The following is a 14921-nucleotide window of genomic DNA, read 5'->3' as shown; positions in this document are numbered from 1 at the left end:
TGTTACTGCGCATTTTCTACCCAAGAAAATAATACGTAAAATCAATCTTACTGCTTAGCGGAAATTAGCGTTCAATTTTGAAATCCTTTATCATGGAGGCTCCAAAAGAACCTGATAAGTAGCCTGCGGGTTCGGGTCCTCTCCCAAAATTGTGGAAATTAGCGTTGTTTTTAATTTTCATACCTTTTCATTTTATTTTTTATGCCTAATCTCTTAACTCTTTGTACAGTATGCTCGGCACCCAAAAATTGGAATGGATTTAACTTACATCGACATCGTCGAAAATTTATATGCAGTCACGAATTTTATTTAGAAACAAAATTTGCGATTACTTTAAAAATTGTTTCCAGTCGTTGAAGAAGGTCCTCTTTCGGGCTAAAACTGTTCGATAACAAGTCGTTGTGTTTTTGAGATGTTTGATATCCATTGTAAAATCAACACTCATCAATAGTATCAACAGAGAATTTATATCAAGGCTAAGAACCAGAAGGGCGTGACAAACGTTCTTTTTAACTTCGAGGATCTCAGAAACATCAGCGCGTCTCAAATAATCTAAGAGCAAGTATTTGATTGACATCCGAGACCTTTTTGCTGTTTTTCTACTCTGGTATATTATGCGATGAAACTATCTCCATCTCATCTTCAAAGTTACAGAAGCTACAGAATTCTAGAGTTATTCGAACTTTCGAGTGCGGAAGCAGTTGATTTATCGGGCTCATTACGCTCGGGGTGGAGACGAAAGTAGGGGTTAAGGCGGAGGGCTGCTACCCTAGCGGCATGTTTTACAAGACGGCATTAATTGCTCAAATTAAATATGCACCTCTCTGGTACGCGGTAATTTATTTCGGCTTCCTTGAGCTCCTCGCGCGATGAGCCTGGCCGGTGGACTTCGTCGCAACCCACACCCACCACCATCATCCTTACGTTCATTGTCATCGCGCAGTGAAATATTTGGAAAATGGATTCGACCTGTCGAATAACAGGCAAATGCGTAGACGTATTCCCGTGTGACGTATTAGCCCGAAAGACGGACAATCACTAACCTTTCAATCAATGTAAAATCTGAAAAAGTATCCAGTCTTGTTTCTTCTTCAAAATTCCATCAACGGTCCAATATTCACCCGAGACAGAAGACTTGTTAGCAAACTTTAACAAATTTCTGTAATAGCCTATTAGATGTTTGGCTTAGGTTAGTCACGAGTATAATCCCCCAGATTTATGGCAATTAGTTAGCTGTGAAAGGCCCGTCGTTGTGAAAAAAAATTTCGCAGATTACTGTCTTAATCTGCGGGCGAGGGCGTCGTTGAGGGCGACTGCTCCGTGACGCCTTCTGACGCCTAGCGACGTCCTGCGAGGAATTCATTAAATAGGTTCCCGCATTTGTTCACGACACCCTCAAGATTCTAATTAAATAAAATAATAAATGTACAAGGTGGCAATTAAATGGTGCGACCCCTCTCCACAAATTGGGACCGGAGTGGTGTCCTACCGAACCAAGACCGAGAAGTTTCACGACCCCCTTATTCAGATTTTCTTATGCTCAGCTACACCAATTTGTCCTCGTTAGAAATCACTTGCACCCAGGCTTATGATTGTTCCGTTGCAGAAAGTATTATCAATATGATTTTTAGCCCCATCAATTATTTATTGTTAGAAGATATTATTGAATATAGCAAGTAAATTAGAAACGTAGTATAATAATACTTTCAAGTTTTAAATTAGTGATCTCTCCTTTTGTTCAAGAAAATTTCCACACTGACCATATTTAGTTTCACAATGAAGGATTTTTTATATTAGAACTCGTACTGCTTTTATTATACGTATTTGTCTGTTTGGATAGAAGATAAATTTTATTTCTGGTGTTGGCATGGCAACGATTGAGACTGGAATTACATTGTATTGAAGGGTGAATATAATACTTATTACGATAATAGCAAGATAAGCTTTAGTGTAAGTAATAACACGCATCGAGAGCACCGGGCTCTCAACTCCAAGGAGAGAACTGGGCTCTAAAACCAAACGAAAGTGGACAGAAATAATGCAACTAAATGAAAATAACGTAAATTATCTGGGTTGAACTCACAGTCGAAAGGGAACGACAAGCTTGTAATCGAAAACAAGGGTAACCAAAAGATAGCCGGGATTGAATAGAATGGTAAACGCGGATATCAAATCTAGTGTAGCTCCAGATCGTACAACCGCACTCGCCGACCACCGAATACAGAATGATATCTGAGCTGTGTTTCGTTGTTCAAAAGCCGGATTACCGATTGTTGTCGTGCGATAGATGTTGGTGGTCGTTAGAGAGTTGTTATGGCCGGGCGGTCAGCTCGTCTCTGATACATGGATTCGGAAGCAAAGGCCTTGACGTGGACTGAGTTTACTTCCAAATCCAAACAGTATTTTATAACAATACACAGAAATTTTATGATATGGAAAATATTTCTAAAAAGTGTTGTCGCAAATTTTTATTAACCTACTGCTTTTCCCAATTGCAGACGTTTTATCATTCATTGTCTCATTGCCAAATTCGTCTCGGTCAAAAATCAAAAATAGCCGACATTGGCATTGAGGATGATGCTCCTGTTTGTCAAGTTCAAACACATAATGTCGAAAAATTCATTCCGTAGCTGACTAACTCCAATGAAACCACTTTAACGATTGCTATAAACTTTTTATAGTCCAGTATGTGTGCACATGGCTAGTGCTTGCAGCCGCTTTGTTCCTCCGCGTGTCCCAGCCATCGGTCATAAAATTGTCACGTCATCATTCTCTGTCACGACGGGAACAGGGATATAAAAAAAAAAAAGAAAAGTGGAACGAAATTTCACGTGTGACGAACGCGTCGTCCCAGAACTACTAATTACACGATACCCTCAAATCTTCAATCATACACCCTACGGAATTCTGACAGGACACATTTCCTTTAAGACAATCGTCTCGGACGCACACACGGAAATGGGAACATGGTCGAGTTGAGTAATTCGTTACCGAGGAGGGCAGTTTCGGCATGACTGTAGAGGAGAAATTGAACCCAGGCGTACATCTTCATAATACGGCTTATTAAAATTACAAATGGGCTGCCTGAAGGGTCCGAACGTCAACCGCAGCCCCGTCTAGGGACAAGCCGCAACGTACTTGGGACAGTGGGGATGGGATGGATTTCCTTGGTGACTCGACTTCTGTTACGCGCTTTATGCCAACATTTTGACCGTTGACCGCCGGAGATTACTCTGGGAGACCTTTGGCTGACCGCGAGATAGCTGCGAGGCCCTTCCGTACCTTCCTTACCTGCTCGCCGAACACTGAACTGAATTAATGTTATTGTTTTGCTAGCTCTCTAGCCATTTCGTCCCTGTAAAAGCCTCGGGAACCTAGGCTTCTCAGGATACGTAAGCTAAGTAATTTAGTCTCAGGTGACGGATTACAAACTCAGACGCATCCGAAGTCCAACTATTGCATCTTTATACTGTACACGAGACGGCTTTGCTACACGACATAGTTATGCAAACGGCGTCCAGCGGTCCGGAAAATATCCGTCAATTTTTCTTGTGTCCTGTAAATATTCTATTTTTACTGCCTTTGAATAACCTAAAAATGTTCTGGAAATATTCTCGAATTTGTTACGGATTTTTAACCGAACACCATGATACAGTCCGTTAACTGTTGTGATCAGACCTTTTCGGAAACACATTGGCAAAAAGCATCGAACCCCTCGTGATGCGATTAATGATAGTGAAATGAAGAACTGAGTTCTGTCATTAGGTCACGGCGTAACATTGAAAAGTAACAAATCAGTCAGCTATGGTAATAATTTATTGTTGTACTAAGTAAACTTCGACATCCAGGATTATTTCATCCTTCTGACGTAACCTCACATTTAAAAAATACAAGTCATATCACACCGACTATTAATAATCTTCATACGTACTGCGATGGGGCATAAGAACCTGCGTTACTGAACAAGAATGGGACAATGACAACCCAAATTAACAATACGACGAGCCATCAAACGTTTCAATTATCGCAAAAGGATATGTATGCAATATGGAGCACCGACGTAACTACACTGTACCAGAGATCTTAAGAACAGAAAATATGAAGAAGGTAGTACGAATAGCGCGAAAAATTCTGCGTCTCTTGAGTGAATTTCGTACAGGTTGTAACGATTCCCGTATTCCCTCCTTCGCTAAACAGCCATAACCCTGAATGAACCAATATGTTTTCCTTCTCTTTGTCTCGCGATGAAAAGTTACTCTAACGCAAGCTTCAACCATTAAAATTGAATTATAAAGAGTACCTTCACCTTAAAAGAGACACATCAGTGAATCTTTATAATTTTTTGTTTTACTCAAAATTTAAACTCATATTAAAGCATAAAATAAGAAGATTTCACCCAGTTTTAATCGATTATGTTCCATATGTGTCCAAATACGATTTCAAGTAACGTCAAAGAGTGGTGCTTTTCGTAAAGCCCCTTGCAGTACAATTTTTGTCGTAAAAAACTTTGCAAAATAGTGACCGTAATCGTATCATACCTAGTGTGAGAGACTGTGAAATCGAAAAACTCCCGCAGGAAATCACCGGGTTGACGATAAGGACTTGAGCAATAATTCGCGAAAATTATAAGACGAGTCACTTCGTTCAGGCACCGAATCGGTGAGCTAAGTTCCCTTGTACCGCACAAGCCTAACGGCTCATGTGGATTTACCCTATTAGGTATAGCAGGTGTTGGTGATAATTATTATTATTATCGTAGGAGCGTAGAGGACGAAAGTTGCTCTGGAGACGGTGATCCGACAAGTTACCACCGAATTATGTCATTAATTGCAATTTGCAAAAAAAATGTTGAATGGAAATTGATGATTGAAATAAAATGTTGCAAGAATATTTTTTGTCATTAATTTTCAGACCTGCCTTACTTAACTTTAGTTTCCTCCTTTTCTTTACATTAAAGAGTTGACATTCAAATTTCAACCATCTAGTGTTTCGTTGAAATAATTTCTTCTCGTAATAAACTTTGTCTGCGCTGCACGTAAGTTTGTATGAGTTCAGCACTGTTTGGAGGAGTTGAAGATCTAATGACATTAACCGGCAATGCGAAATAATCTTATAACTGTAATCAAACAAACGTTACTTTTATCGCTGATTTGAAAAATGTCAAATAAAAGATAGAAATGAGAAAGAAAAACGAAAAAAAACTTTGAGTACCCGGTTCTTTAAACAAACATCTACAAAAAATGATCTCGTATGTGGAGGGATATTCAGTGAGAACTTGATGCAAAAATATTTTTGTGCATATAAAGATTAATTGTAAGTGATATTTGAAGACGATTCGTATTAACACCACTGGAAAAGTGACATTCTGATGATTAAGTCGTATTACTTATTTTTTGATTTTCGAGCGATTAGAACTCGCATTATATTGAAATAAAGATTGTGAAAAAAATGTTTTCCGCAATATTTGAAATTCCAATACCTCTCAAATTCTTCAATGTCAATGTTTACAATTGCGAATTAGTTCTTCAATCGATAACTAGGAACCGAATTCGAGACTGACACCGAATTTTGTAACTATGCGTCCAAAAATGGTCTGCCAGGAACAGAATACCTCGATAACCTCACCAATTACACGATCCTTCCCCACACTTCATTTATATCACGAATATAAATAAAGCATAGTGGAAAGGATTATTATCCATAATATATATATACACATATATTATGTCATGTATATGTATATATATATATGTAGGTATATATATGTATGCATATATGTATGTATGTAAGTGCAGATCGAATTGGCTCATTACTAGAGAAGTGTCAGTCAGTTTAATATCACGGCAGACCTACGTACTGTTGGCTAAAGTGAATAATAAGAATAGGAATACTCAGGCCTTGGTACCGAGTCAAGAGAGCAGATAAAATCGCTTGCCACCAATATTAATAACAATAATTGCGTCTCAGATGATGAATGATCCGGCGTGTCGTCCGAGCAAGGAGCGCCGTGCTCTCCACCATTAAATTCTATTCTATTCCATTCGCGACAACGATCTTCGTCTCCTAGTAATTAGAGTCGACTAATGACGCTCTATAAGGACAAGCCGCCTTGCTCAACAGGGGACCGTATCTTCCATCGGACGTCTACGCTGGTTTATTAATAAGATTTGATTGCCTCGACTGATTCCAACGACCTTTAATGCGCTTTTCACTCTGGCTGATCTACTTCGCAGCTCCTTTGGTAATGTCACGTTCAACCTGTGCTCACTTATAAGTTTACGAGCCGGTACGGACAGCGCTGATTGCATCCTTGTCCCCGCGGTGCTAACAGCCAGGTAATGCAGCTAGGCGCGTAAATAACCAACGAACACTCGTCCTCCGAGCTTATTAAACACGCGAAGGGAAGGGTGAGGAAGGAGGTGAGAAGGTGAGTACAATACACCCACCATTTCTGGTAGCGAGGAGGCAAAGGGTTAGGAGAACGTTGCTAGGATCAGAGCGGCGCGCGGAGTGAGCTCGGTGCCGTCAACGTCAGAAGTCGAAGCCGCCGTCAAAGGAAATGGTGAAGAGTCATCCATCGAGTATCCATCAGCAGTGGTTCCCACCGGCCGGGCGTTGAAAAATAAACAGTCGAATTACAACTGCGGAGAAGGCGCCTGGTCGCGACAAGGGCCATAATTACACTAAACGATCTCCAACCACATTCAAGTAGCTAACGATTGTAAATGTGGCAATGGAACCCTGAGCCTAATGCTACGAAAGTGCAGCCCTCCAGCAAATCCTTCATGGTCGAGCCGCTCCAGTTTAGTCACGAAATTGTCGTTCTAGATGGCTCCGTGGACCATGTAAGGTTCTCATTGTTCAACGTGTCAACCACTTCCCTCCGCGGTGATTGTTTTTCTTCTCACCATGGTTATGTCGGTGTAAATACGAATATCATCACCGTTAGGTATAGTTCCATACGAAACACAACTAACTACGAATCGTTCAACTGCTCTAAGCAGCTCCGGTTTGGAAGTCCGATGCCTCGATGATCGTACGCGCTCACGTGGCGTTAGATAAACTTCCCGATGTGTGCCCGTGTTGGTGTGCGTGATGCGTGTGTGACGGATCCCCTAAGCAGGAATTAAGGTGCAAGTCACGCCGATGGGGCGATCCAGGCTTCTGAGGTTAGGGACGGGTTCCAGACGTTGGCGATGCACCGTTGACTCCAGGGACTTGGAGGGCGGGGAAGCCATCTTTGCTCTTTTGCGCCCAGGCCTCCACGAATCGAACCTCATTGACAGGTTCACAGCTTCTGAAGATTCCCTACTGATTCTTCGCTCAACAAGCTCTTCGGAGGGGTTCCTTGAAATCATGTTACGTACGTGGTCTCAAGACGCACACCCACCCACTACAGGTTACGAAACGATGAAACTTTTCCGTCTGTATAATTTCAATCCAGAAAAGTAATTTTCACGTCCTTACTCGTATCCATAGATATTTAACGGTCGAATATCCACATCCGCACTGGAACTAAGAGTGCTGAGATCATTTTTTCTTGAATGAACTGCGGATTCCATACTATCATTCAATATTTATTTTCGAAACTGTAATAATTAGCTGTTTTTATTCAAACGATCCAATTGTTCGTTATTAGCTCATGCGTAGCTCGTTGTGTTCATTTGAAGAATTATTCTCACAATGAGACAAAAATCTGATTGAACGAAACAAAACGGCGTTCGAAACTTCAACGACAAGCTACTAATTACATGAGGTAGGATTTTTTACGGAAAAATACCGTTTCTGACGTGTAAAAATTTTTTCAAATTTTCTTATAAAACATAAAAGTGTCTTTTCCGAGCGTGACGAATATTTTTCACGGCGTTCTGTCAGAGCATTTTCTGAGGGGGGACGTATTCCTTCGAACAAAAGGAAAGCGAGGACGAAGCAGCCGCTGTTAACACCTTCTGGACAAATCACTCGATTTTCGCGGACGATTTTCTCGGCACACGTCCGAGAAATGGGGCAATCTAATGTATCACCCGGGGAGTGGACAAGACACGATAGGAGGAAGGTGGTTTACTGCTCACCGGTAATGACGAAACAGATGGCCTCCCACGAGGTCCTAGTCTTGGTTCTTACGTCACGTCCGTGTATCCCACAGGAAGAGCGAGGCGAAAGACGTTGATGAAGTGTGCCCATTATCGGCGGAGGACAAAACCCACTTCGCGGGTCAAGCTGGCTTTATTACCGGAAAACACACCACCTTAAATCGACCCTCAAGATGTACCACTTCGCTCGACCTTCCTCTCCAACCTTTTACTTGCTTTAAGTAGGTAGGTCCCAATGCTGTTCCAAGTTTAGCTTCCCTTCTGCAATTTACTTTTCGTACTGGGTATGAACTTTGCCAATTACACACTCACAGATCAATTCGGCTTCTGTGACGTGGGAAAAAAACGATGTAAGTAGTCTTACGATTCAACAACCTCGAAAAACTGTCTCTGCAAAGAGCGATCAAATCGCGGAGCTAATCACATTTTACGCTTGTGCATCACAATAGAATTTAATGTATAACATTACAGTTATTCGGACCTAGTCGAACAGAAGTGAATAACTGATCAGAGTATTATGACTTCTATTAAACGTCAAGTTCAGTTTCGTATTTGAACCGATGTAACCAATACTGCAACACTTTTCTGGGCACTGCAAATCAGCATGTAGGTTCACTTAATTCAATTCAAACATCTTCATGAAGTCAGTTTTACCTTCTCTCCAATGTGGACAACTGACATGGGTAAAGGTCAAATGATATACGCGATAACGTGCATCGGGACGAGTGGAGAGTATATGGCGAATATGAGAGACAGTCGCTGTAACTTATCAATGCATCGTTAGTCCAACGCATAGCACCGGATCAGTTCAACCGTAACGAACTATTCAAGTTGCGGTAATAAACAGCGATTTCTTCGTTACTCACAGACTCCAAGTAGGCGTCTATCCTCTGAGAGGTGACACGGCCAGGACTACGACACCATTTGATATTAGGTCAGAGAGTCGATGTACATGTCTGAGAAAACAAGGCAAGCGGGAGCTGATAACTCGATGAAAAAGTTGGATAACGAAACGCGTGAACGAAAAATACAGAGAACGAAACTATGATCATTTAGTTTGTGGTCAGTAGAGATTCACTTCAGATATAACGTCAACGCTAATCTGCTCTTAAAGCTGATGTATATAATTTAAGGTCATATTTGAACGTTTTTAGTTGACGCATAAAATCCTATTCCTCGAAACGAATCGAACCTGTCAGATAGCCATGTGTCGCAAGTGAATTTTTAATATTTAAAGAGACCTTTTAAGTTGAAAATATAATCATTTAAAGTATGCGAGTTTAGAAAATCAATTACAAATTCATCCTAAAATAATTTCACCAACTTTAAAGATATTAATGGTTGAAATTTGAATACGTATTTGTCAGTCACTAGATATTGACCAATGAAATCTTCATATAATTCTGTAATCGGATGAATATCCGATTTGTAAGGAATATGTGATTTTTACGGTTTGTTTTTCAACTTCAACAAATCTTTCTGGATCAGACTGGTTCACTTGTAAGCTTCTTTGATTTTTGTTTACCTTAACAACAAAAAATTTTCAAGATAATGTGTACACAATTTTTCCAGAACTGTCTTTAAATATTAACAAGGGCGTAAATTTTGAGTCGACAATACACGGCAGCAATATTTATCGATTTTAAGTTGAAGAATCATCTAGCGAAGCATCGATAAAAACTCTTTTTATATCCTGCATAAATAGAGAATAAGAGGTAACAAATTCTTGACACAAATAAATTAAACTTGTCTGAATATAATATTTTGTCAATCCGAAACATCTTTTCTCTCGGTGACACAAGTACGCAACAGTCATGACGATTTCTGAGACCACTGAAGCAGCCATTGTCAGATATCGTTTCTCTAAATGTTCAATCAATTCACATTCATCCATATCGTGAAGTTCCATGTATGCCTGTCAGTTCTTCTCAACATTTAGTAATAACCTGATATGAATGAGTTTTCAGCGACTTGATTACACTCATGACAAAGGCACCCTGCAAATCCGCATTTCTCGAACGGACTTGAAAATGCCCCGAGCGAGTTGAACACACAAGAAAAAAATACACAATATATTACAAAAATGTGTCGGAACTTTGTAAATTATATATGGTTAATTGGTTATGTGTCTATCAGTACACTTTCAATAATAATGTTCAATATATCGCATAAGTATAACGCCATGTATCGATAATAAACTTAGCACTGAATTGCCTTTCAATTGTATCAATTCAACCAATGTGACTTTAATAAAACTCCTCTGAAATTGAGGTCATTCACGGAGAGAACAAAAGATCAGATTGTACTTAAAACTGCAGCAAAAGAGGAACGCATCTGGTTTTTTGGTAACATATACATCGTAAAATACAGAATTTGCTCTAAAAACAGAGAAAACCAGTGCTTGCCTTCTTTTCTCCGTATTCGCCCTATTTTTCCAGACGCTTCTCCGGCCTTTGAAAATTTATAAATCAAAGGAGCCAAGTGCCTCAAAATTATAACCATTTACATCCTTAGGTCAGTTTAGATTTTGCAATGGATTCGATAACCGCAATTGAGTGTACGCACTGCATTCACGGATAATACTTCTGACGCATTTTCTATCTCTACTGAAAAACCGATGAACATTTTTACATAAAAGTTTGTCATCCTAAGCTGTTTCTAAATGACCAGTATCAACACTAAGTTCCGGTCAACGTGTACTTTGAGATTGAACCACGATTACGGTTAGACGATTGTGTTTTCTTCCATCCGAGCCCGCCACTCTTACCGCCTACCGGCTGTTCATTAAAAACAGCATTGACATCAACAGTCCATGATAATCTACGCTTTAGGAATTGGCCATCCGTATCATCACAGACGAAGGGGTCCTGCAGGTATCTCAATTTTTTTCCATTTAATGCAACCGAGACCCAACGCCAAATCGGTGTTGTATGCGTGGAGCAGCGACTAAGTCGCGTCCGTTGATCAATCGGCGTTGTTATTTGGTAAACCAAGAAGCGAAAGAGGACCGTGTGGTCGGCATAGACGGTGTTTTTTTCTGCTTCTGTCGTTTCAAAAGAAATTCCTCCGATCGCCGCGTGGCACAAAAGATTAGTTAGCGGAGTATCACTCGACCGGGGACAATGTAAAAGTAATTTGAAGCGAGCGCCCGCGCGTACGTGTGTGCGTCTTTGACATAGGCGTCGACGAGGAGGACCCGGTCGTGACTGACGTCCCCGAGAGTCGTGCATCGTCATCGTCCGAAGAAAAGGACACCGGTTTCTGAGGACACCGAATACCCCTCCTGGAATGAACGTATCTTGGACATAATACCGCAGTCTTTTCTGGCTACATCCTACGCTGCCTAAAAATCTCACATTCGCGCTACCAGAGCTCGTGGTCCTCGACGTGACGCAGCCGGATCTGTTTTTCTTCTCTTTTTATACTAAAAACTTCGGAGACTTGTTTCTATCCTCTAATTTTACAGCTTCCTATTAGTGTAAATAAGTCGTTGGCAATTGACTACATTTCACTTAATCACGGTGTGCCAGCCGGTAGGACTGCAAGCTCTGCATTTCCAAGCTCACGTATGTCTCGTATCGTAAAGTATAGCCGTAGGGATGATAATTAATGGAGTATTTCGATTTAATATTTCCTTACGCCACGCGTCGGAAGAGGATCAATTTTGAAAAGTTTGAATCTCAGTTTTATTTCACTCGATACAGTGTCAAACGCGGAACGCGTGCCGCCGAGTTCGAGTGATACAGCGAGTAGTGCCAAAATAAACAAGGCTACGAACACCGAATCTACCCAACCAGCTCAACGTATTGCTCGTTGAATCTAATCAAACTGCAAATGTATTTTATTCGTGACCAAGTCTGTCGGATGAATCTACAGGGCCAATTCGCTTTGCTTGGAGCTTGAGTTGTCCTGTTTTGAAAAAAGGTTTACCAGGATGAGACCTACGGTCGCTAAAAAAATTTTGAAACCAACGGCGAATAATTCTCCGAGTAATAACGTAACAAATTTGACGAACTGTTTATTAGAGCGATAACCGAGGCGTGAATAACACAATACAGGCTAATTATATGTAGTAAATGGCGTTGACGACCGGGTGGGCAAAAAGCACCCGACACACGCTCGAGCGAATGGATCCATGTGTGTTCGTACACGTATACTCGTATGTGTCAGCCAGCAAAAAGGACCAGTTAAGTTTGGTTAGAAGGTTCAACTTCATTCTCCATGGATTCATCCGAGCCGGTAGTCGGCTTGGGTGGCTTTCCTATTTCTGTCAGTTTTTTTCTGTTTTTATTCTTATTTTCTCTTATTTTCTGTGGCCGTCTCTCTCGCTCACTCTGTTCACTTCTCTCACTTTGATCCTCGCGAGTCGTCGCTAATGCGTCTCTGTTATTTCAGTCCTTATCCCCAGCAGTTAGCAGTTAGCCAGTTAGCAAGTTAGTAGAGATTCTCGATTAGTGTAAACTAATGCCACTCTCTCCCACCTTCACCTATTGCTGGAGGTACACCATGACTTTTCGGCCGGTTCTGAACCCACGCAAGTTTAAAACCCATGTGAAAACTACCGAAAAGTCTATCCGTTGCAAAGTATCCCTATATGTGTATGCAACGTTCCTATTCAACAGAAAGATATACCGAGTGATCAATGCTTCATCAATTCACGGATCAATAAGCGACTTAAGTCGATTTTTGCGTACGTTTATATCCGGAACAAGTTGACTGATTTTCATGGAGTTGATGATGCCAGTGGCAGTGTTCTAGGACTACTTTTATGAATTGGAAATACTCCATCCCGTCAACTTACCGATTGTTAACAATCTACACAATGACTTGTGATCTACATAATACTTGTCAATTGAATGTAAGTCTTCAGTGGTAAAAACTAGTTATATGTATAATTCATCTCACTCACATTTGGATTTAGCGTTTGACAAATGTGTTTGAACAGAAGATTCGAATTTCCTTAGATTCCGAGACGTTCAATGGTTATGAGTAAAGGTCATCAAACAGCACAGACATTTCATGTCCATCTTTCAGAAGCCGGTAATTCTTTTTCACCAAACCTCCTCTCATAAAATATGAATGATCTGCTGAATATGAAAATTTCTACCAAAATTCTGACAGATGTATGAGTTTTTAAATGTTTTAACAACGAAAATTAGCTTACCGCAGTTATCAAAGATGAATGACTTTTCTAACGAATAATGTTTGCTTTCTAGAAACTAAGAAGTTAATGCAAAACTGTTCGGGTGGAATTTTTTTTTTAACGATTCGAAAGCTAACTGCAAGCTTCAACGGTCGAGCTTATGTGGAAAAATTTCCAGGAATTATGCTCTTTGACCCTGTAATAAAAGTGCGGCGATAGCTGGTAAATTTAGATTCATGATTTTAGAAAAAGAGGATACAAACTTCAGGTACAGTAGGTACGTTATCTTCTCATAGTTATACGCTTGGGCGGTGAAGCCTGCAGATAACGTTTATATCATGATTATCTAAACATTTGTATGAAGTCGAAATTACTGCAGTGCGATCGAAACAATAAATTTTTTACGACAAAAACGGCTTGCTCAAACTGTGTGTCTACTACAGGCATATAAATTAAAAAGTTATAAGATACCTTTATCGACTTTTCCTCATGGAGGATTAATTAAATTCATTACAAGATATGAGAATTTACACGAAAAAATATTCCTAGTAAATTTAACCATCACCCCTCGCCATTTTTATAATGAATTAGTGTAATTCCTAGACTATTAATGCATCCTTTGGAGAAATGTTCGTACTGGGAATTGTTTGTTCACAATGGTAATTGGGGATAAAATTTTCATAACTTGCTGGTCAAGTCCAATTCTAGTATTGTTGTATATAATCAATGCACGTTGTTTTTAAGCAGCTACTATATATACTTCACCCTCCACGCGTACGTACGATAATCACTGATTGATGTTTCAAATTCATAAAATTCTCGTTAATAATGCGTTATGGGATAAAAAAAAATTCATATATCAGAAAAAATGAAAAAAAAACGTCTTGTCACTCTGAATTTTATTGGAATACCTTTGTCTTTGATCATGAAATTTTTGTGAATTTTTTCAAGATATTCCGTAAGGACGTAATTGTCGGCTTGAAAAAATCATAACTCGCGAACAATTGGGAATTTTTTTTTTTTTTTTTTGGAACAAGTCACGAGTGTTTTACAGAAAGTACTTATACGATAAGAAAAATTACCGACTGTTTTTGACTCATTGATTCAACGTGGAATACCCCATACATATTTTTTTTTTACTTTTTCAAGTCTTAAATTGTCAGTAAAGTAGTAAAAAAGTATACATGATTTTCGGAATTACGCCATTTTTTTTTAACTGTCAATATTTCTTACTCATTTTCGTGTAAGCTACAATCAAACTCATACAACTTCAGAATATTTGTGTATTTTTTTATTATTATATTTGTTTTTTGTTGGAAATGAGCAAAACAGCGTGAATCGTGCGAACCATGTAGTAACTTTTTTCCATTACCTTCTTAAATATTGCATAAAATACCTATTTGTAGTTATTGAGCAGCGAACAAAATTTTGAACATCCTTCGAGTATGCACGAATATGCATTTCTGCAATTAAAAGATAGTATTTACATTCATGGACTTCATTATTCCGAACGACACTAGAATATCTTAATCACGAAGTGAAAGAATAGTGAATTTATTCATCCGATAGAGAAAAATGAATTTCGCAAGATCTACGAATGTCAAGCAAGCGGAAACCTTTCCGGATTTGATTAGTCATTTGACAAAATGTATACTTCAATGTTAAGTAGTTACTACTCAAATACC

General features: G+C 39.6%; 1 protein-coding gene across 1 annotated transcript in view; it reads right to left on the bottom strand.

Moving 5' to 3' along the window:
* Positions 1 to 14921, bottom strand: part of LOC124294087 — a 193305-nt gene that overhangs the window by 123569 nt on the left and 54815 nt on the right. The gene's annotated exons all lie outside the window — the stretch shown is intronic.

This window comes from Neodiprion lecontei, chromosome 4, assembly GCF_021901455.1.
Source record: "Neodiprion lecontei isolate iyNeoLeco1 chromosome 4, iyNeoLeco1.1, whole genome shotgun sequence".
NCBI lineage: Eukaryota > Metazoa > Arthropoda > Insecta > Hymenoptera > Diprionidae > Neodiprion > Neodiprion lecontei.
The sequence above is the reverse complement of the archived record's forward strand: the minus strand, read 5'-3'. Positions and strand labels throughout refer to the sequence as shown.